This window comes from Grammomys surdaster, unplaced genomic scaffold, assembly GCF_004785775.1.
Source record: "Grammomys surdaster isolate TR1022 unplaced genomic scaffold, NIH_TR_1.0 125745, whole genome shotgun sequence".
NCBI lineage: Eukaryota > Metazoa > Chordata > Mammalia > Rodentia > Muridae > Grammomys > Grammomys surdaster.
In genome coordinates this window covers 1157755-1178548 of record NW_021620577.1, presented here as the reverse complement: position 1 = coordinate 1178548, position 20794 = coordinate 1157755, and the positions used below count along the sequence as shown (strand labels likewise).

Here is a 20794-nt window from a genome sequence, read left to right as displayed (position 1 = left end):
TGTGTGTGTGTGTGTGTGTGTGTGTGTGTGTGTGTGTGTGTGTGTGTAGGCAAAAGGTTAGCTTCAGATGTCATTCACAGAAACACTAGCTCAGTGGTTCTCAACCTGTAGATTGAGACCCCCTTGGGACTGTATGTCAGATATTTAGATGACAATCCGTAACGATAGCAAAATTATAGTTATGAAGTAGCAATGAAGTAACTATGGGGGTGGGTCACCACAACACGAGGAACTGTATTTAAGGGTCTCAGCATTAGGCGGTTGGAGAAGCACTGTACTAGTTCTTTGAGGAATAGTTTCCCAATGTCTTTTAACTCACCAGTTAAGCAAAGTGTGCGTGCTGGCTGGCCAGGGAAGCCTAGGGGTCTGCCTATGTCTGTCTTTTCAGGGTTGAGATTACAAGTGTGCACCATTGTGCCTGGCTTTTGTATTTTTATTTTTTACATGGCTTCTGGGGACCTCATGCTTTCAAAGTAAGTTCTCTACAAATTTCACCATTTACCCGGTTCTGTGCGGGACATAGATGTAGTCATTATCATCAGTGGAATTTTTTGAGGCACAGTTATCTCCATTATATGCACAAGCAAACTGATGTTCAGGTACACTAGCGTTCCAGTGCCATCTAGCTAACTAAAGGTGGGATGTGGCTTCAGATGTAGGAAGTCTGCCTGGGGACATCACTCTTCATTCTTTGAGCCTTAATCTGAGTTCCAAGGCCCCTAAAGCATGGAAGATCTGTTTCTGCTGTTCAAACAGATTCAAAATGGACAACCTGCTAGTAAGATCCCATTTGATAAGGATACATACAATGTTTTTAGGTCCTATGTCAGAAGGGCATTTACCATTTAGATTTTCCAAATTAGCTTTGAATAAGGAACCTTTATTTCCCAGTATTCTGCAGCTCTTCCAAATAGTGCCTCGGTATCCACATCTGTTTACTCTCGCTCTTTCTTATTGTTTCTGTGTTCAGACATCTGTGTCCAGGTTAGGTAGGTCCTGTTTAGTATAGCATACGGATGAATCAAGGTGGCTGAGCCACATCTGGCTAGTGAGGGGTCTGCTTCTCTCCTCATGTCCTAGTGTTCTTTTTGTTATAGGAGGCAAGGCATGTTGGTTCTCCAAAGCCATGAAGGAGAAGGAAAAAGGCAAGTCAGCGAGCAAGGTGGAGCCTCAGGTGAGGCAACAATGGCAGGGATAGCATTCGCCACCTATGTTATGCTTTATCAGTTAAAAACATCACAGAGGCCTTGCCCCTCCCCCTCGGTGGTAGAGGATAGCACAATGTGTGAAAGCTGAGAGGCTAGGATCATGGAGAGACAAACTTGAGTCCCCTGTGAAGCAATTGTCATGTAGCATTGCTGTATGCATTGTTGTGGCTATCATTGTCAATGTTGCTAGCATTTGTGTGACACTCCCCGGATTCCAGGCTAGGCCAGGAGCTCTTTGCATGTCTGACGTATTCACAAATGCAGCCATGTATAAAGAAAGGTTCTGAGGACTGAATCCAAGGTTGCTCTTTGTGGACATTAGAGTTAACACTTCTCAGGGCCATTAAGCATGAGGCAACTGTTGTTATTTCCTGAGTAATTTGACTATTGCAGGAAGCAATAAAGTCTAAATGATGAGGAACATGGGACTTACTTAGTGTCACATAGACCCAGGTGACAGCCTGGCTCTATCAGTTCCTCTTCCTATGGTCTCTTCCAAGTCATACGCTCAGTTCTTTATCAGGAATGCTGTGGGGCTTTTGACTGACAGCCTATGGCGGTTAAAGCTACACTGAAGTTAAAGTTGCTTGCAGCACAGGATTTCAACACAGTTCAGCCAGGGAAGGGTCATACTCTGGACTTTAATGGGTGACACGAAGGAAGGGAGAAGGTAGGGGAGAGTATAATGGGGGAGGGGCAAGTGGGTGGAAGGAATATGGCCAGAGTATGTGACATACTTGAATAAAAATGTCATTAGAAAACCTTTCACCTTGTACAATGAAAATATATTGATTAAAATACATATATATATTTTTAAAATGTGCTCTCACATTGCAGATTCCCAAGAACCTAGTTATTTCAACCTTTCGGTGGAGTCTGAAGCAAAGCAACAAAATGTAGCTAGTGAAAAATTGTCTCCAAAGGTACAAGTACTCACCTATGTCTAGAGTTTCAGGATATAGATGAATGTGTTTACTCTTTTCCCATCGGCCTTTTCTGTTCCCCCTTTCTTCCTAACTTCTCCTCTAAGTAATTTTTCATTCCTTGTCCCTTTATCTCACTCTCTATGTTTGTTCTGACAACTGACACACCTCTTTCAGATGGAAGAAAGAAAGCAAGGAAGGACAGACTGTAAGGGCAGGTTTGAGTACAATTACACCAATATCCTAAATAGACAAGGCCTTGCCGGGTGCATCTAGGAGGCTCTTTAAAGATGCTGATGGGGATAAAGTAGTAGCTTCCTTAGTAATGATTATGTCCTTCTTGTCTTTTAAAGTGGTTACTTCCTCCAACTTGTACCCAATATGGCCATATCCTCTAGCTTGACTTCCAAAATTGTCATGTCGTTCTCTAGTTTTTCAGAATGGCCTCCTCCTCTCTCCCTTCTTAGCTTGTCTATTCCAATGGCTAACTTCTCCTCTAACATTTTCCAAAATGGCCACTTCCTTCCTCTAATATCTTCCCAAGTGATCCCTTCCTCCTTTTCCTGAGACTGACAAGTTATCTAAATGGCATACAGTTCAGTAATTGTTTAGTTACAATAGAGAATCTCTTCCTATCCAGCCCTTGTTAAACCTCTGCTCTCTGTTGACTTTGTAAACTTATCCTTTAGGGGTAACACTTGGCAGAAATAGTCACCCATATCTCCAAGTATCTTCTTTCCATTGAATTGAATACCTCTTCATTTGGTGGGAGGAGCAGTAATCAAAAAGAAAAGCAAAGGAGAAAGAGGGTTGAGTGCTGTGTGAACACAACTTACTCTTGTCTGGCACTTAGAATTATTCTCTCTCTCCTAGGCTGTGTCAAGAAACTCCTTGGGTCCAGAAACTCTTTACTCTGTAACATTAGAGTCTTATGTACCTGGCTACAATTCTTTCAGGCCTCTGAACACACAAACTACTATGATTTGAGTTATCATTGTCTTTGTGTGGCTCCCTTTATTCAGACTCTCTACCTGCTACTCTTAGACCATTTTCAAGTGTTTCGGGGACTCCTCTGTGGTCATGGCCCTGTCCCAGCACTCACTTCTTCTACTTTCTCTACATTAACCCATTCGGCCTCTACAGCTTCTTCCTACTTGTGTTTTTTATGAGCTGAGGCTGTGTGTTACCCTGGACTCCTTCCTAATTATTTCTCCATTTTGAATTTTTATTTCGGAGGCATGGGCATCTTTATAGAATGTTTCCCAACTTGAATACCTCTTCAACTTGCTCTACTTTTAGGACCATCTTGGCCCCTCATCAAATATGGCTCCTTTAGAAGGCATTCTCAATTTGCATCTATTCCCAAGGATTTCCTTATGTCAACCCCTTTGATCTTCCCTAATCCATTATTAGGCAAAGCCAATGGTTACTATTTCGCAGGAGATACATTTAAGAAGAGAGAAGCGCATCTTTTGCTTTCATGTCTATAGACATAACCTTGACTATTCTCGTGGTTATCTGTTCACAGCTCCTATAGGATTACTTGCTAAGAAATTACACATAAGACCATGCTCACTTGCATGGCTCTCCCATGTGCAGTCGGCCTTGGGCATCCCATGCTCTACCATATATTTCTGTCATCATTTTACTTATTCCGTACTACTGAGGGTAGGAAGGAGCTCAGAGACTCCTGCTTGCTAGCAAGTGTTCTGCTACTTCTACACCTTCAGCCATCTCTTACATCAGTTTTTATGTCTTCCTGTTTCTGTGTTACTACTGTACCCTTACAGCTTTTCAGCCTTGTTCACTTAATACCCAAGGGTCCTCCAAATATGTCAGGTGTACTAGTGTTTACCCTAGCAACCCTGAACATGGAGGAAAAGAAAACACTCATTTCTTAAGCAGCAAGAAGATGAATGAGCGTGAAGGTGAATGAGTGAGTGCATGAATGAATTAATGAATGAATGAGTGGATGAATAAACAACTTAATGGACACATAAACAAGTGGCCAAGTGACTTGGTGCATGGGTGGTAAATGTATTCCTCTCTTCTAACCCCTGAAAGAATCTAACCAAATCATTGTTTTTCCTCCAAACTCTCTGGTCTTTGCTCCTTCCTACTTGACTTTAGTGGATTTTATCTACCCAACATTTTCTCTTTTTGTTTATGGGTTGTGTCAGTCATTTAAGACACAGCACATTTTTTATTGCTTCCTCGAAAACACCCTTTCAATTGTCTAAGTGGAAGAGATTATTGCTCCTCCCTGGTTCTTTAAGACTTTTTTGGTTCTGGATCATGGTAACAACATTTTATAGCATGATCATGATCCACACTTAATAAGCACAGAAGAGCATCTCTCATCCAAAAGTCCCAAAGCTCAGTTATTACTAGAGTACTTGCCCAGGGACATGAGGATCAAGGACTGGTCCCCAGCTTGGAAAGATGGAGAACAAGAGAAAGAGATAGGTGGAGGAGAAGGAAAATAATCTCCTTCTGAATATCAACACTTTTGTGCCCAGTGTGAAGCTGCCATGGAAATTTCTATGTGACAGAAAGTTGTTTCATGTACAAAATTTGGATGAGTGTTTTATGAAATTTCCTTTAGATCACAATGTGAAAGAAATGCATAAAACATAACTGAATTTTATGTTTAGACTTGGGTTCCGTCCCTAAGTTATCTAATAAATATGCAAATTTCCCTAACTTTTACAACACCTAAAACCCAAACCTTTGGACTCATGCATTTCAGATGAGTGATTCTCAACCCACAGTCTGGTAAGTAGGTGAATTAATAAAGCAAATACCATGGAGCTAGGGAGAACAGATGAAGGCGGAGAGGCTAAGCTGCACTTAGTTCAGCTCTGAGCTACACTTTGTTCTAGCTGTCCTTCTACCATTTATTATTTACCAACACTTTTCAGGAATAACATGGAAGAGAAAGGAGCTGTCGTCAGGCACACTGAAAAGTTGAATTGCAGGTTTCCATGGCAACAGAGTTGAGTTCAGAGTTTTTCTATCCCCGCATGTTTTAATGAAAACATTTCCTCAGCCATTATAGATGGGTTTGTGTACTCGACAAGAAGTGCTTTATCTTAACATACCATTATGCTCATAAGTCAGATTGATGGCCTGGAGTATTATTTCATCAAATCTCAATACCTTCTTGTGCTTGCCTCGCAGGAACTGGTTCCAGGGCTAGCACAGTGAAGGCGGCTCTTGTTTGTGGAAGAAAATGGCTCTGTAGACTCATGCCTCTTCCTTCTGCTCTTGAGATGGAGCCTCTTGAGTTTTAGCCAAAGGATACTCACCACAGGCACACATCCTACTCTGATTTTTCATTTTGAGGCTAATTTCTCCAACCACACACACATCCTACATATTGCTAATAAAAATTAAACAACTCTTATGGGGCATTTGCGGGTGGTGTTTTAGTATGCTCAGGCTGTAGGGAACCCTATTGTGCAGTTGCTCTCATCGAGATTTTACTAGTGCCTCTGAGAGGAAGCAGCGAGACTCATACAGAACTTAGGAGACTCTGATCCGACCCTAGGGTTCATCCAGCACTAAATAACAGATCATTTTTATGCATTGTGGTTTCTCAGGCCATGAGACTGTGATGCCCATGTTTAGAGTGAGCCTTCCTAACTCACGTAACCAGATCTGGATAATACTTTATAGAAAAGCTGGGGGAATGGACTCTTTGACATATCTTGGTACTGTTCATTTGACAATCAATATCACCTATCACACCTAAAAGTGTGGCTCAAATGAGCCTCTCCTGATGACAGCTACCAAGATGTCATACCCTAGACATGTGGACATTATACTTAGGCAATTTTTGTTTCTATCTGAAGTCTTGTGTTAAAGATACTTCATAATATATCTTATCCATGGAAATGTTCAAACTTTATCATCATTTTGTACACAGTTCCGGGTATTACTTCGGTGAATGTCTGAAGATCTCTTTCAATTCAGAGATTTGCCGAATTACTCTCCTGCAAGTATGTTTTAATAGGAAATCTCCCAATACACCTATTAAAAACATAACAAACACCTCCTGTCTTTCATCAACCTCCAGAGATACATGTGGATTCTCATTTGCAGGAGATTGGGACAGCACTGAGGAATTATGGTGATAAAGTGAGACACTCATTGGATTTTCAATTTTCTGATAGAAGTCCATGTAACTTCTTGTTACAGCATTTGCAGCCCAGGAAGATGAAATGTGTCATGGCTCAAATCAGATCCTCAGCCCCACATCACCCTGTGGTGGAGAAAACATGTTGTCAGCTTTTGTTGTGGAGCTGGGGCAGAGAGATGTCTTTGTTTGGCCTTGATGTATATTCCATCATACAGTCCCCTGAACAACGGCCCCATAATTTCTAACAGCTCAGATAGATGTTTTCAATGCTTGACATTTGACTTCACATATTTATTGGAACAAATTGTGAGCATCTCCTTCTGTGTGAGCACTTGGTAGAATATAGAGTTTGGCCTCCCTTATTCTGTGGCCCCTACTGGGTCTATTGCCTGTTGGAACAAAGGAAGTGAATTTCCCGTTGGAGGAACCCGGAACAGTACAGTGCATTGTGGTTGTGAGCCAGGGAGAAGAGGCCTTGAGTTTTATATAGCTTATTGTATATTATCCACAATGCTTGGTTTAGGTTCAAGCAAGCCAGTTTCCTTCTCAGAGAACCTAAGCATCTTTATTTCACCTGCAAATGGGAGCCTCTTGTGCCTTGCCCGTTGTCAAGGTTGCTGACATACATCTGTTGTTTCAAACCTCAGGGGGGAACACAGTAATAGAATTACAAATAGACAATAACACTTAGCAAGCTGGTTTTGTAATTTTTAAAGTAATTAATGACATCGTAGCACTTTGTGTGTGACAAGACTCACACTCCTGGGGCAGGCATTTTGACTTGTTTTTCACCCGGCTGAGGATGAATTTGCACTCATTTGCCTGTGTCCTCTCTCCTGGGGTGTCCTGTCCTCCATGACCAAAGGTGTGTATTGATCTGCAGCAGGCCTGAGGGTAAGATGAGGGACCAAGGTTACCTGATAGAGTTGAGCAAATTTGCTTCATGAGGGACTATGCTGTGTTGGAGCTATGGTGCTGAAGAAGCCAGAATTAGGACCTGGAAGGTTGGCTGAGTGGGTAGAGTGCTTGGGACACAAGCGTGAGAACTCAAGTTCTAATCTCTGTGAAAAGCTAGATATGGCTGTGTATATCTTCAACTCCAACACTGTTATGTGCAGAGCTCACTGCTCAACTGCTCAAGTTGGATTAGTGAGTTCTAGGTTCACATACGCATGCACACACATTCATACACACACATACACACACACACACTCAGAGACAGAGAGAGGCATAGAGACAGAGAGAGACAGAGAGAGACAGAGAGACAGAGACAGACAAATAGACAGAAGTACCTTCCCACCTCTTCTTTTCAGTCATGTGACAACAAGAGATAGTTACTGGACCCCTGTTGTGTCCAGTCCCTTGTCTGGTGCCCTGTGTGCTGTATGACAGGAACAGAGAGAACACCCCATTTCACATTCATAGATACTGGCCATCTTGTTTCTTTTAATCCAGAGTCATGGCAGGAGAGCCCCTACTCATATAGGAATCTGGCTTAAGCTAAGTTAGAAATGGGCACTTTCTGTGCACAGAAATCTGTAGACGTCTTCAGGAACAAGAGTTCGAGCATTCTAAGGTAGATCAAAGTGTGTGTGTGTGTGTGTGTGTGTGTGTGTGTGTTCCCAACTGTGGCCACATGTATTTATGCTAACCCTAAGGATCTCCAGAAACTTAAAATAAAATCCTCAAGGGGTTAGGATAATATCTCAGTCAGAGATATATTTGCTTTACAAGATATAAGACCTGAGTTCAGTCTCCAAAACTCACTTTACAAAAGTCAAGCTTGGTGATACATGCTTGTCATCCGGGTGCTAGGGTGGGATAGACAGCAGCATCTTAAGAGTGTGTTGAGAAGCCTGCTTGATTCAGTCTACTTGGTGATCTCCAGGCAAAATTAGAGAGCGTGTCTCATGTCATGAGACAAGGCTCATGGTCCCTGAGGAACAGCAGTATGGCTTCCTGTTAGCTCGTCCTTACTAATCTGCCTTATTCAGGGTTTCTATTCCTGCACAAAACATCATGACCAAGGAGCAAGTTGGGGAGGAAAGAGTTTATTCATCTTACACTTCCACGTTGCTGTTCATCACCAAAGGAAGTCAGGACTGAAACTCAAGCAGGTCAGAAAGCAGGAGCTGATGCATAGGCCATGGAGGGATGTTACTTACTGGCTTGCTTCCCCTGGCTTGCTCAGTTTGCTTTCTTATAGAATCCATGACTACAAGCCCAGGGATGGCACCACCCACAAGGCCCTCCCCCCTTGATCACTAATTGAGAAAATGTCTTACAGCTGGATCTCATGGAGGCATTTCCTCAACTGAAGCTCCTTTCTGTGTGATAACTCCAGCTTGTGTCAAGTTGACACAAAACCAGCCAGTACGTCATCTGTAGATACGTTTACACCTACATGGATATGAACCCATGTTCATACTTTTGTACATATAAATGAAAAAAAAGAAACTCCAAAACCCAAATGAACCCAAGAAATGGCATCAACAAAAAGAAAGGAATGGTATGATTTTTAAGTTGGAGCCTGGTTTGAGATAAACAGAAAAGCAACAGGGTCTACAGAATGAGTGCCATCTGCAATGTCTGATTCAGAAGACTGTGTGCAACCCTGTATCATCTCTAGCTCTTCAACTGGCATCACCATCCACTCAGTTGCTGGGGCTACCACCTGGGCATTACTAGCATCTTGTCTCCCCCTCCCAATCTGTCAGTGGGACCCACTGTCTCCACCTTAAACATCCCCACACCTGTCTGCTTCCAAGTCTCCTGATGCTTCCAACTTCTGAATCTGTTTCTCCTGGGTCTCCTGGATCTGTCCAAGGAGTGATTGGCTCCTCAGCAAACACTGAATCTCCCAACTACCATTCCACTAGTGAGACTTTCCTCTTCTCTGTTGTGCTTTGGATATGAAGTTGAAATCTGAGTTCCTAGGTGCTGGCATCATTGAAAGATAATTGGATCCTGAAGGCACTAACTATGGATGAGGAATCCACTGGTGAGTTCATTCTTGAACAAAGTGCTAGGGGGTAGAGGATCTAGGTCAGAGAGGATGTATCATGTCGCCCCAGACCCACTATGTGTGCCCTCTTCTCCCCATGTGTCATGTCGCCCCAGACCCACTGTGTGTGCCCTCTTCTCCCCATGTGTCATGTTGCCCCAGACCCACTGTGTGTGTTCTCTTCTCCCCATGCCTTTTGGCTGCCACAATGTGAGCAGCCATGGACCACAATTCTCTTCTCATCCAATGTTCTTTCTCACCAGAATCCTAAGAGCAGTAAGGTCAGCGCATTGAACTGATACTTCTGATACGTGAGCTAAAATATAGAATTCCTCTTTTAAGTTTATATTTTTTTAGGTGTTTGGTCACAGCCACAGAAAGTTGACTGATAATACTTCTGTGATCACCTTTCTGTCCATTCCTCATGGTCACCAAAATTGTTTGAGCCTTCTACTTTGTTCTTCCCAAGCCTTCTGAACACTCAAGCTCAGCTGCTTGAATGGAAATCTCATGGTTCTTCAGGCCTCAGCTCAAATCTTGCTTCTTTCTTTTTATGTATGTATGTATGTATGTATGTATGTATGTATGTATGCATGTATGTCTGCATACATGTATTTTGAGACAGATTACAGATTCTCACTTTGTATCTCATCCTGCCCTCAAGCTCATGGCAATCCTCCTGCCTCAACCTCTCTCAAACTACAATTGCATTCATGAGTAATCATAAAAATGCTGCTGTCATTTTTATGCTTTTACATGTGTGTATATAATTCGTGTATGTTCATGCATTAATTCACTCATCTGTGTGGAAGCCAAAGGCTGATGTCAGGATATCTTCCTACACTCCCTCTCTTTAATTTGTATGACAAGGCCTCTCACCAAGCTTGGAGCTCATAGATTTGGATTCCCATAGTAGACTGGCTGGTGAGCAAGTCCCTCTGTGCCTTTCCCCAAGGATTTTACAGACAAGTACTTTACCCACTGAGATATCTCACCCTCTCACCATCCCAGCCATATCCTTTTGTCCTAAAAATAAAAGAGGCGGATGTGATCAGGGCCGAAAAGAGACATATGCCTGGCATAGGACCTTTGTGCATGGCAGCCTTCCGAATAAATTCCTCATCAAGTGACTGTGAACAAAAATCTGATAATAGAACCAGAGCTGCACTGTGAGAAGGGAAGACAGAGAGAGCTGGAGCTTTCTGGAGTAAAGGGTGTTTGGCATGCCTTGGTGTATCTAATAGAGAGAGAGATGCCTATCAATTATCTAAGGGTTGAGTTGGGATGGCATCCTTTGGCATTTGGAATCATTCCATGGAATATGAAGCAATTTCAGAATTCAATAATGCAATCAGGATCAAGCCTGCCCTTCCCCTTCAAGTAGTGACTCATGTACCATGAAATTTTTCATTAAAAAATTCCAGCGCTCACAAAGTAAAGAAAAAGGAAAGGCCTTCTACTCTTCCTTTGTTCCAACCATTGCCTTGGAGCCTCAGATGCTGATCATTCAAATGGGGCCTTGGAATTTTAAATCAAGTTTTACTTTGCAAATTTAATGAAATGCAAACAAATACTTAGCAGTTCTAAAGGGCATGAAGTCATTAAGGCTTCTCATTTTGTTAGGTGCTTTGGGGAGTCTCCATAATTTTCAGAGTGAAATCAATTAAGAGTGTGGTGGTGGTGGTGGTGTGTGTGTGTGTGTGTGTCCTTGTATAGTCAGGAGATAGATTGGGCAGAATCCTGAACTTCATGGTCTGTTGCATTCTTTATTAGCTGGCTGTCCTTGGATAAATGCCATAACCTTTCTTCTCAGGTAAGATGGTTGATGGTACAGCTTGCTGTGTATGTCCAGTGAGGTTCACCACATCTCTGTTTTTAGAATGGCCCCAGCTTGGTTTGACATTTCAGCTGGACCTGCTAAATCATTTTCTAATAGCAGATTCTGCACCTTCATTTTGTGTTAGCCTCTAAAATTGTGCAGCTCCTTTTGATTTGATGAGCTTTCATAAGCCGCTTGTTAACATTCCTTCAGTGTGGTTCACAAGAAACATCCATTTGTTGTTGTTGCTTTTTTCCCCTCCACATCTGATCAGCCGTGTGCTGCTTGTGCTCCCCTCTGTTGGGCAAAACTGAGAGCACAGACACCTTTTCATTCGAATGCTTGCTTTCTAGTCTCCCGAAGCCACACCTTGAGAGGGTAGCAGCTCAGGCACTGTTGTTGCCTTTGAAACAGGAGAAGGGCCTCGTACTTGCTCTGGAGCAACACCAGGATAAAAAGTATTTGGAGAACATTGATGGCCTAATAGCTTGGTGAAATGAGAAACTTCATGAAAGCACTTCGCCAGATGAAAATTGCTATACAAATTACGTCCTGATTATGTGCACAGAACAAAAGATTTCTTGAACAGTAACTGTGGTGCAGGTGGAGATAAAGAAATCCGTCAAATCCTGATGAGTTCCTGGCATTCAAATCCACAGCTGCGTCTACGTGTGAACATTCCTTCCGCCTGATGAGTGAGCTCAGTACTCTGCCCTGTGCTCTGCCCTGTGCTTTGCAGTGGGCAGGGCATGGAGTGCCTAATAACAGTCCTGGCTTATGGGGTGTGATAGCTGAGAGTGAAAAACTGAGGCCGATAGAAAAGATTCTGTGAGAATGTTCAAGGTGTGATCAGAGAGAGTTGCAAGTTGGATCTTGAGGGCATGTGTGTTTCTGGGGTAATTACCCCACCAGGAAGGTGGCCCTGATAGCTGCAGTATTTCACAGGGGCAAGAACTCCACTGCTGCACTGGTTAGGGCTGGCAGAGAGACTCCGAGCTGGCTTAAAATGGTAACAGTCTCAAGGCACAGATAAACACTGCCCAGGCAAGACTGGGACCTCAGCTTCTATAATTTTCTCCTTTTGATAAAAATAAAAATAAGAAGACTCCTTCCTGCACTTGATGGCATATTCTTTCTATGTTCCTTCTCCTCCCAGTGGCTGGGGGCCTTTAGGGAGAATGTAACCTCTTTCTCATTATTCTCTGTCCATCATGCATGGCATAACACATCCATCTGAAATTATATTATGGTTATTATCTTTCCCCAGTCTCCAGGGACACCTGAAGACAGTGTGCAATGAGAGCAGCTGGCTGGTTCAAGTTCACGGCTCTCTACCTAGGAGGCAACTGCATGCTTAGCACACAGCGAACCAACTCCTAAGAGGTTCTTTATGCGAGTGAGGGATTGCTTTTCTGTGCTTGGATATTTTCCATGAACTTTCAGTTGGTTTGACATGTGGCTGAATTACTTTCATTCTTGCATTCCTTTCTTGGTCTTCCCACTTCCTCTAAGCTCCCTAAAGCTTCTGGTCCCCTTACATAGCTGAAGGATTCCCCAGGAAAGGCACAGATAGAAGTCTCCTATGATGTCTACAGGTAGGATGTGAGCACAGGGTACAAGGGTTGAGATTTGGGCTGTGTGTGTGTGTGTGTGTGTTTGTGTGTGCATTAATGTGTGAGTGTGTGAGAGAGAGAGCATATATATGAGCATGTGCATGAGTGTGTGAATATGTGTGTGTCAGTGTGTGTGTGTTTGCACATATATATGTGTACATAGGTTGGAGGTCGATCTTGAGTGTCATTTCTCAGAAGCTATCTACTTGTTTTGTTTTGAGACAGGCTCTTTTCATCAGTCTGGAGCCTACCCAGTAGGCTCGCTTGGCTAGCCTGTGAGCCCAAGGGATTCACCAGTCTCAGCCTCCGATGCTGGTCCAACCATTTACATAGGTTCCAAGGACTGAACTTGCCTCCTCACCTTTGCAAAGCAGTTGTTTGCCAGCAGAGCTGTCCTGTCAGCCCAGCTGTGGCTTCTTACTCAGCAGCTCCCCTTTTCTCTTTGCTCTTCCCTCTGCAAGTCACAAGACAGACATCTCCTTTGGTGTCTGCATCCTTCAAATACCTGGAAACTATTTCTTTGGGAGAACTGCATTGTTATCCCCCCCTCTCGCGGGCTTTATGTAACCTTCTGTCTTCTTTAGCTATTAGCTCACAGCCCAAGTGATTATCTTCCTAGAGACAGAGCTGTTTGTTGGAAGAGGGGACATACTACCACCGAGGTTCTGCTGTGAGCCAGGAAAAAACACAGAGTGGGTGGAAAGTAGAGGCAAACATGTTCATTTTCTAGGGCTCACTTGTCCCTCTGATTTTGCTAAGGAGGATGTGGGGGGAGGGGAGGGAAACTCACCCAGCAGCCCCACCCTTTATGCTTCTGCTGCAACTCAGCTGACCTCCTTCTCAGAACCCTTGAGGAACTTAAGATGATGCAGAAATTGCTCCCTTCAAAAAGAGGGAGAAAAGTTTTAATTTAGAAGGTTGAATGTCTTTATGCTAATAAGCCTCTCTTGCATGTGAGGAACCATTCCAAGGGTTTCTAAATAATTTTCACACTTCCTCAACTTTATTTAAATTTATAATATCCGTTGTGGTTTTTCTTTTATTGCCCAGTCAGGTGGTGGGGGTGCTTTGAAGATTCAGGTTTCTAACCGAGTTGATGGAACACATTAATAAAGCCAGAGTTTGTGTTGAACTGGAAAATAGATGCTGGTGTCCCGTTGTCCGGGGCAACCCGATGGAGTAACGTAATTAATGGAGACTTTGATAACTAACTTACAGCAGTGAGCTCTGAGCACAGTTGACTTGCCCTTCCTTTCTAGAGAAGTTTGTAATTAGGTACTTTCATGTAAACATGCTTTGTCTTGATTCCTCCTTGCTTTTTGAGATCTTCCTGCTTGCCATCCTGTATAAGCATGTTCATGACCAGCATTCCTCCTTTTGCTTTGCTATCATGCGTGTTCTGTCACCAGCCTACTCTTTTCCCTTAAAGCCTCTGCTTTTCCCCTCTCACGGTTGGTTCCCTGTCTACTTTCCTAGGCTGCCGTATATTCATTCTCACATAGCACACACACACACACACACACATGCGTGCACAAACACAAATGCACACACATGCACAAACATACACACATATACACACAGACACATACACAGAAACACACAGACACACATACAGAAACACAGAGAGATCAAAGATACAGACACATATTAGATGCTAGGATCCATGTATGAGAGAATGTTCTGTGTTTGTTTTTCAAAGCCTGGGTTACCTTGTTCATTACAATACATTCCAGACTCATCTATTTTCTGCCAATTTTCCTAATTTCCCTTGTCTATTATCATCTATTCCTCCCACCTCTCCACTTCCCTCTTATGCACGCATGCTCTCGTTGTGTGCTTACAGCTGCCTGCCTATACTTTCTCTCTTCTGCTAGCTGCGGTTTTCCTCGTGTATATCTGCATCTGAAAGTCGTAAGCGGATGTTGCAACTCCCAGAGGCCTGTTTACTTCAAGCTAGAAGCAAGAAAGCCCGCCATAATTCAGAGAGAAACTTCTTACATGAGATGAAAGTCAGCTCAGCTCAAGTTTGGGTCAGAATTTAGAGGCCCCACTGGGGTCTTTATGCTTGTATCTGTAGTCCAGATAAGTTAGAAGAAATTGTTCCCTGTGGCAGGCCATGAATCTAATTACCCTGGAAACATTGCCACAAGTGCTTGATTGGAAACTGCTGGGCAGTGGGTGGTGATTCTGGCAATTTCCTACCTTCCAATCACACATGACTCTCCCACATGGCCCCCAGGCCAAAGCTTATGGAGGTGAGCCATGTGTCCCCAGGAGAACACAAGGTGGCTAGAGTCCCCAAGGAGGACTTGAAGAATGAGAAAAGAACATTGTGGGACTAAGTTAGGTTAAGACACAGAGCAATGCATTGTAGGTCTTGATTAAAGAACGCCCCTTCAAAGGGCTGGAGGGATGGGATGGTCCAGCTTGGAAAGTATTTACTATGCTATCACAAGGAGCCAGCTTTCAGCCCCAGAAACCATGTTTAAAAAGCCAGGTGTGATGGTGCATGTTTATAATCCCGCAGTGGGGAGGCAGAGACAGGTGGACCTCCGAGGTTCCCTGACCAATCCAGTCTAGCTTACATGGTAATTTCTAGGCAAATGATAGACTCTGTCTCAAGAAAAGGTTGATGATGCCTGAGAAATATCAACCAAAGTTGCTGTCTGGCCTCCACATGAACACACATGCACCTACAAGTGAACTTGAGCATGCAGTAATGTGCAAACACACACACACACACACACACACACACACACACACACTCACACATTGATGCCTTCTTTTGTGTGAACTGTTCTGTTTGTGGGGTTTGAACATCTTTCCTAAGGGCATATCTAGTTTGAAAAGAGTCTGTGGAGCCTGGAGAAATGGCTCAGCGGTTACAAGCCTTTGCTATGTTTGCAGAGGATCTGGGTTTGTTTCCTAGTGTCCTGTCAGGTAGCTTACAATAGTCCGTCACCTAACTCTAGTTGTGTAGATATGATGCTTTCTTTGGGCTCTTTATGACACCTGCATTCATTTACACATATATAAAAATAAAAAAATAAATCTTAAAAAGAAGCTGTAGGTTCAAAATCAGGACAAGTCCATGTACATAGAAACCCATGGGCCTTGTGACAGTGTGGATTCTAAGGTTAAGATGCCCCTGGGTCCTTGATTGAAGGAGACCTGGACTAAACCTGTAGCATCATTACCTTTACCCTCAGCTTGTGCACCTGTGACAAGGGACAGAAGATGCATCCAAGGTCACTGTGAAGATGATGGTGAAGGTCACTAATGTTTTATGACTATGATGGTAATTAGAGGCCAGGAGGTGACATGCTGAATCACCAGGAGAACTATTGGGGAAGCTCACAGCATGGGAGATATTGGATCTGAATAATCAAACGCTGGGTCTCTGCTGGCACAGGCAGAGGTTTCATTTTCTGTGATGTGTTCAGTGGAAAGAAGAAAGCAAGCGAGACCCAGGGACAATGCCCTCAAGACTCTTGGGTGAATCTGCTACTTCTGTGTTTTAGAGGTCGAGGGTGGGTATAGGTGTGTTTGTGTGGTTGGAGGGTGGGTATGTGGATAAAGGTGTATATATAATGTGTGGGATATATGTTATGTTTATAAAAAGATAAAGAGATAAAGAGTATGTCCTGTGGGTGTGTGGAGAGGTATGGGGGAAGGGGATGTCTCAGAGGGCCCATGCTGAGGCATCTCTTCCCCCTGAGGGACCAGCCACACACCAGTATAACATAGAATAGAGTTTATTCAGGGCATGGGGAGGGGAGCCAGAAGGGTAGTAGAGGCAGAGAGAGAAAGAGAGAGAGAGAGAGAGAGAGAGAGAGAGAGAGAGAGAGAGAGAGAAAGAGAGGACAGAGAAGTAGAGGCCCGCCCTGACCACATGGAGAGAGGGGAAAGGGAATGGGGGAGGAGGGGAAGGGACAGACAAACCTACAGGCAAGAGAACAGAGAACAAGAGACTGAGGATGGGGCAAGCAGCCCCTTTTATTGTGGGCAGGCCTACCAGGCTGTTGCCAGGTAACTGTGGGGAGGAGCATACCTGGCTGTTGCCAGGTAACTGTGGAGGTGGAGTTTAGACAGAATACCAACAATGTGTGTGTACATATTCCTATGTGTGTGCACATCCATGCTTGTGTATGCATGTGGGTGCGTGTGCATGTGTGTACCTGTGTGTGAATGCCAGAGGTCTTTATCAGGTGTTTCTCAATCTTATTTTTTTTTGATACAGGGTCACCCACTGATCCTGTAGCTCATGATTTCAGCTAGGTTGCCTGGGCAGTGAGTCTTAGCTCTAGGATTATTGCTGAGTCCTGTCATACCCGGTTTTTACATGGGTTCTAGGAATCTACACTCAGCTCCTCATGCATGTGTAGGCAGCACTTATTACCCTAGCCATCTCCTAAGCCCCAGTCAAACTAGATCTTAGACACCATCTCCAGCTGTTCATTATCCTGGCTGGTAATCAGGTATCGATACAGGAATCAAGCAGAGAGGGACTATGGGGTAGATATAAAGGTCAAAGAAGAGCTGAGCTCCAGGGTTGAACAAAGAAAATATTAGCTAATTACTCTTTCAGGGATTTGCAGTGTCTGGGAGGTAAACATTGTTCACAATGGGCCTACCCTCTGGTACATGGCAGCCTGTTTGTCTAACAGTGAAGGAAGCTGGGGATGTGTCTTTGTCCAGTGGTTACATGGCTGTCATGATCTGCCCTACATACTCCCAGGGCCTCTGAGAGAGAAGCCATAGCAAACTAAGAGAAAGAACTGTGGTTTTATAATAAAAGACAGTTGTGCTTAAGGTAACTTAAGGCAATTGGGGGTCATTATCCTGGTGGTCTGGATCACAAATTCAGGAAGGAGACAAAGGTTCCAGCTACTTGTGAAGAGAGGTCTGGGAATATACCTCTTAAGTTTTCTGATCCAAAGACAAGCTCCCCTAAGCCCGTGTGTGCAAACCACTTCAAGGACTTGATATTGGAAGAAATGTCTCCTCTCTAAGTTACTGGTTAAAAATATCCCAAATCCATAGTAGCCATACTGGATTACCATCTGCCAGCTGAGCTATGGCCTGTGTGAAATGACATCAGGACCACATAGCAAACCACAAAAGGTGGAGTTTATCCCTAACTGACTGGCTATTAGCTTCATGTCCCAGGATCCAGATGCAGACTCTGAGAGGCCCCCTCTGTCTCAGTGGAAGAAGACAGGTGTCTGGGAGCAAAGGCATCCTGTCAGAATCAAGGACACCAGCCTTTCTTTGGAACTTGCTAGTTTTTTAACATTTCAAAGCATTTCCATCTTGTTTTTCACTTGGAGAGACATGCCCATTATTTCTCTGGCTAAGCATTTCAAGACGGTGCTTCGCAGCTGATGCTGTAGATGTCCCATATGGCTGCCTTTCTTCTGAGTGCTTGACTCTCATGAGGTTACCCCATCCTCCTCTCTCCATGTGTTAGGGGCTCTGTTTTGGGTTTTACAAAGAGACTGGGGAGAGTGTGGTCATAGAGTCAAGGTTGGGTTCAGGTCCAGCTCTCTCTTTAGCCAGAATCATCCGGTTGTTTCATTTAGCTTCCTAGAATATCATCCTTTAATTACATACTTTCTTTTGTCTTTGAAATTAATATAACTACAGTGTTTTCCCTTTCCCTTCCTTTCTTCAAACTCTCCAACACAACCCTACTTGCCCCTTTTCTAATTCATGGCCTCTCTTTTATTAATGGTTGTTACGTATACTTCCATATACATGCATATATATATATGCATGTATATACACACACACACACACACACACACACACACACACATATATATATATATATATATATATATATATATATATATATATATATACTTGTTCTGCCTGTATAGTGTTAATCAAATGCTCATTTTCAAGGCTGACCATTTGGTGCTGGATAACCAATTGGTCAACTCTTCCCTAGGAAAGACTCCCTCCTGCCTGTAGAAGGTTTTGTAGGTTTTGCTTAATTTTTCTCATGTTTTTTGGGGGGTGGGGTGGGGGCACAGGATGTCATGTATCCAAGTTAGTCTTGAACTTACCGTGTAACAAAGGATGACATTGAATTTCTGACCCTCCTGACTCCGCCTTCCAAATGCTAGGGTTAGAGGACTGTATCACTAGACCTGGTTTGATGCTATGCTGGGTACCCACCTCAGGGCTTTGCTCATGGTAGGTAAGCACTCCACCAACTGAGCTACATTTCTCAACCTAAATTTTCCAGAACACCTTTTATAAACAAAGTTCCTTTATGTTTTGCCTGATAGGAGTTTTGGTCATCTCTAGGACACAGGAGGTTGGAAACTCTAGCTCACCTAAACCAAGGCTAGCCCTCTCTTTATCTTCTACACCATGGATAGAACATTTACTTAACAGACCTGGAATCCAGGAACCTTTTCTAGTCTCCTCATGTATGCCATGGATTGCTTTGACAGACAGTAGGCTATTTTCAGCAGCTATAAGACATTTCCACACTAAAGACATACATAAAGTCGATCTTGGTCTCACTTTGAAATATGAGGATTCTGCTGAGGGTTCCCCTAAGAGATTCCATAATCTTAAAACAGAAAGTAAAGCCATGTTTTCTGCCCCTCAGTATTGCTGCATGAGTCTCAAAGGGCAGGGGTGGAAAAAGACAGCAGAAGACCTAGACATGCCAGAGTCTGAGAGAGTCAGGACACCCTCCTTAGAAGTAATGAGACACATTTGATGCTGATTTTGCTCACTGAGGCTCCTGTTGCAATGCACTATCTTGGCATCCTCTTCCTGAGATCAGCTGTGCCTACATGTGAGATGCCATCACCACTGGGCTTGTGGGCTTTCTCAGTCAGAGAAAGAAGGATTGGGGAGCTCATTGGACTCTCTTCTAGCATTCCAGCCATTCCCCCCACCCCCAGCCTTTTGTGTGCCATTTTGCCATCTTTAGAGTATCTGAATAGACTAGAGTGAGCAGACTGGAGAAGTCTAGAGGAGGCAGGTCGGGTATACATAACTCCATCAGTGGGCTGTGGGAGGAAGCCAATTTTTATACTTGATTAAGACTTACCAGTGTAGGTGCTGATCCGGCACGGCGAGAGTGCCTGGAACCTGGAGAACCGCTTCAGCGGCTGGTACGACACGACCTGAGCCCAGCGGGCCACGAGGAGGCGAAGCACAGCGGGCAGGCGTTGCGAGATGCTGGCTATGAATTTGACATCTGCTTCACCTCTGTGCAGAAGAGAGCAATCCGGACCCTCTGGACAGTCCTGGATGCCATTGACCAGATGTGGTTGCCAGTGGTCAGGACTTGGCGCCTCAATGAGCAACACTATGGGGGTCTAACAGGTCTCAGTAAAGCAGAAACTGCTGCTAAGCATGGTGAGGTGCAGGTAAAGATCTGGAGGCGATCTTACGATGTTCCCCCACCTCCCATGGAGCCCGATCATCCCTTCTACAGCAACATCAGCAAGGATCGCAGGTACGCAGACCTTACTGAGGACCAGCTACCCTCCTGTGAGAGCCTGAAGGGTACTATTGCCAGAGCACTGCCCTTCGGGAATGAAGAAATTGTCCCCCAGATCGAGGAGGGGAAAAGGGTCTTGATTGCCGCCCATGGCAACAGCCTTTGGGGCATTGTCAAGCATCTGGAGGGTCTCTCAGAAGAGGCCATCATGGAGCTGAACCTGCCCACAGGCATTCCCATCGTCTATGAGTTGGACAAGAACTTGAAGCCCATCAAGCCCATGCAGTTCCTGGGGGACGAGGAGACTGTGCGTAAAGCCATAGAGGCTGTGGCTGCTGAGGGCAAGGTGAAGAAGTGAAGGCGGGGCGGCAGACTCCTCTCCGGACACCCCCCCCCCCCCCCCGTCTGTTCTGCCTCCTGCATCCTTCCCAGCGCCCATTACACTGACTACATCTTTAGGATCTTAAGTTTAAGTTGTAGCTGCAGATGGGGACCTTGGCTCCCATTTTCAGTTTAGTGTTTTATCCCCCGTACCCACTCCCTTCATAGAATCTAGTCAGGATACCACCTCTGGGGGTGCAGGTTCTTGGTCCACATCCAGGGACGGCTCCCCGT

General features: G+C 44.2%; 1 pseudogene; it reads left to right on the top strand.

Annotated features, from left to right (window-relative positions):
- Positions 1–726: 726 nt before the first annotated feature.
- Positions 727–20576, top strand: LOC114639580 (annotated as a pseudogene).
- Positions 20577–20794: the final 218 nt, after the last annotated feature.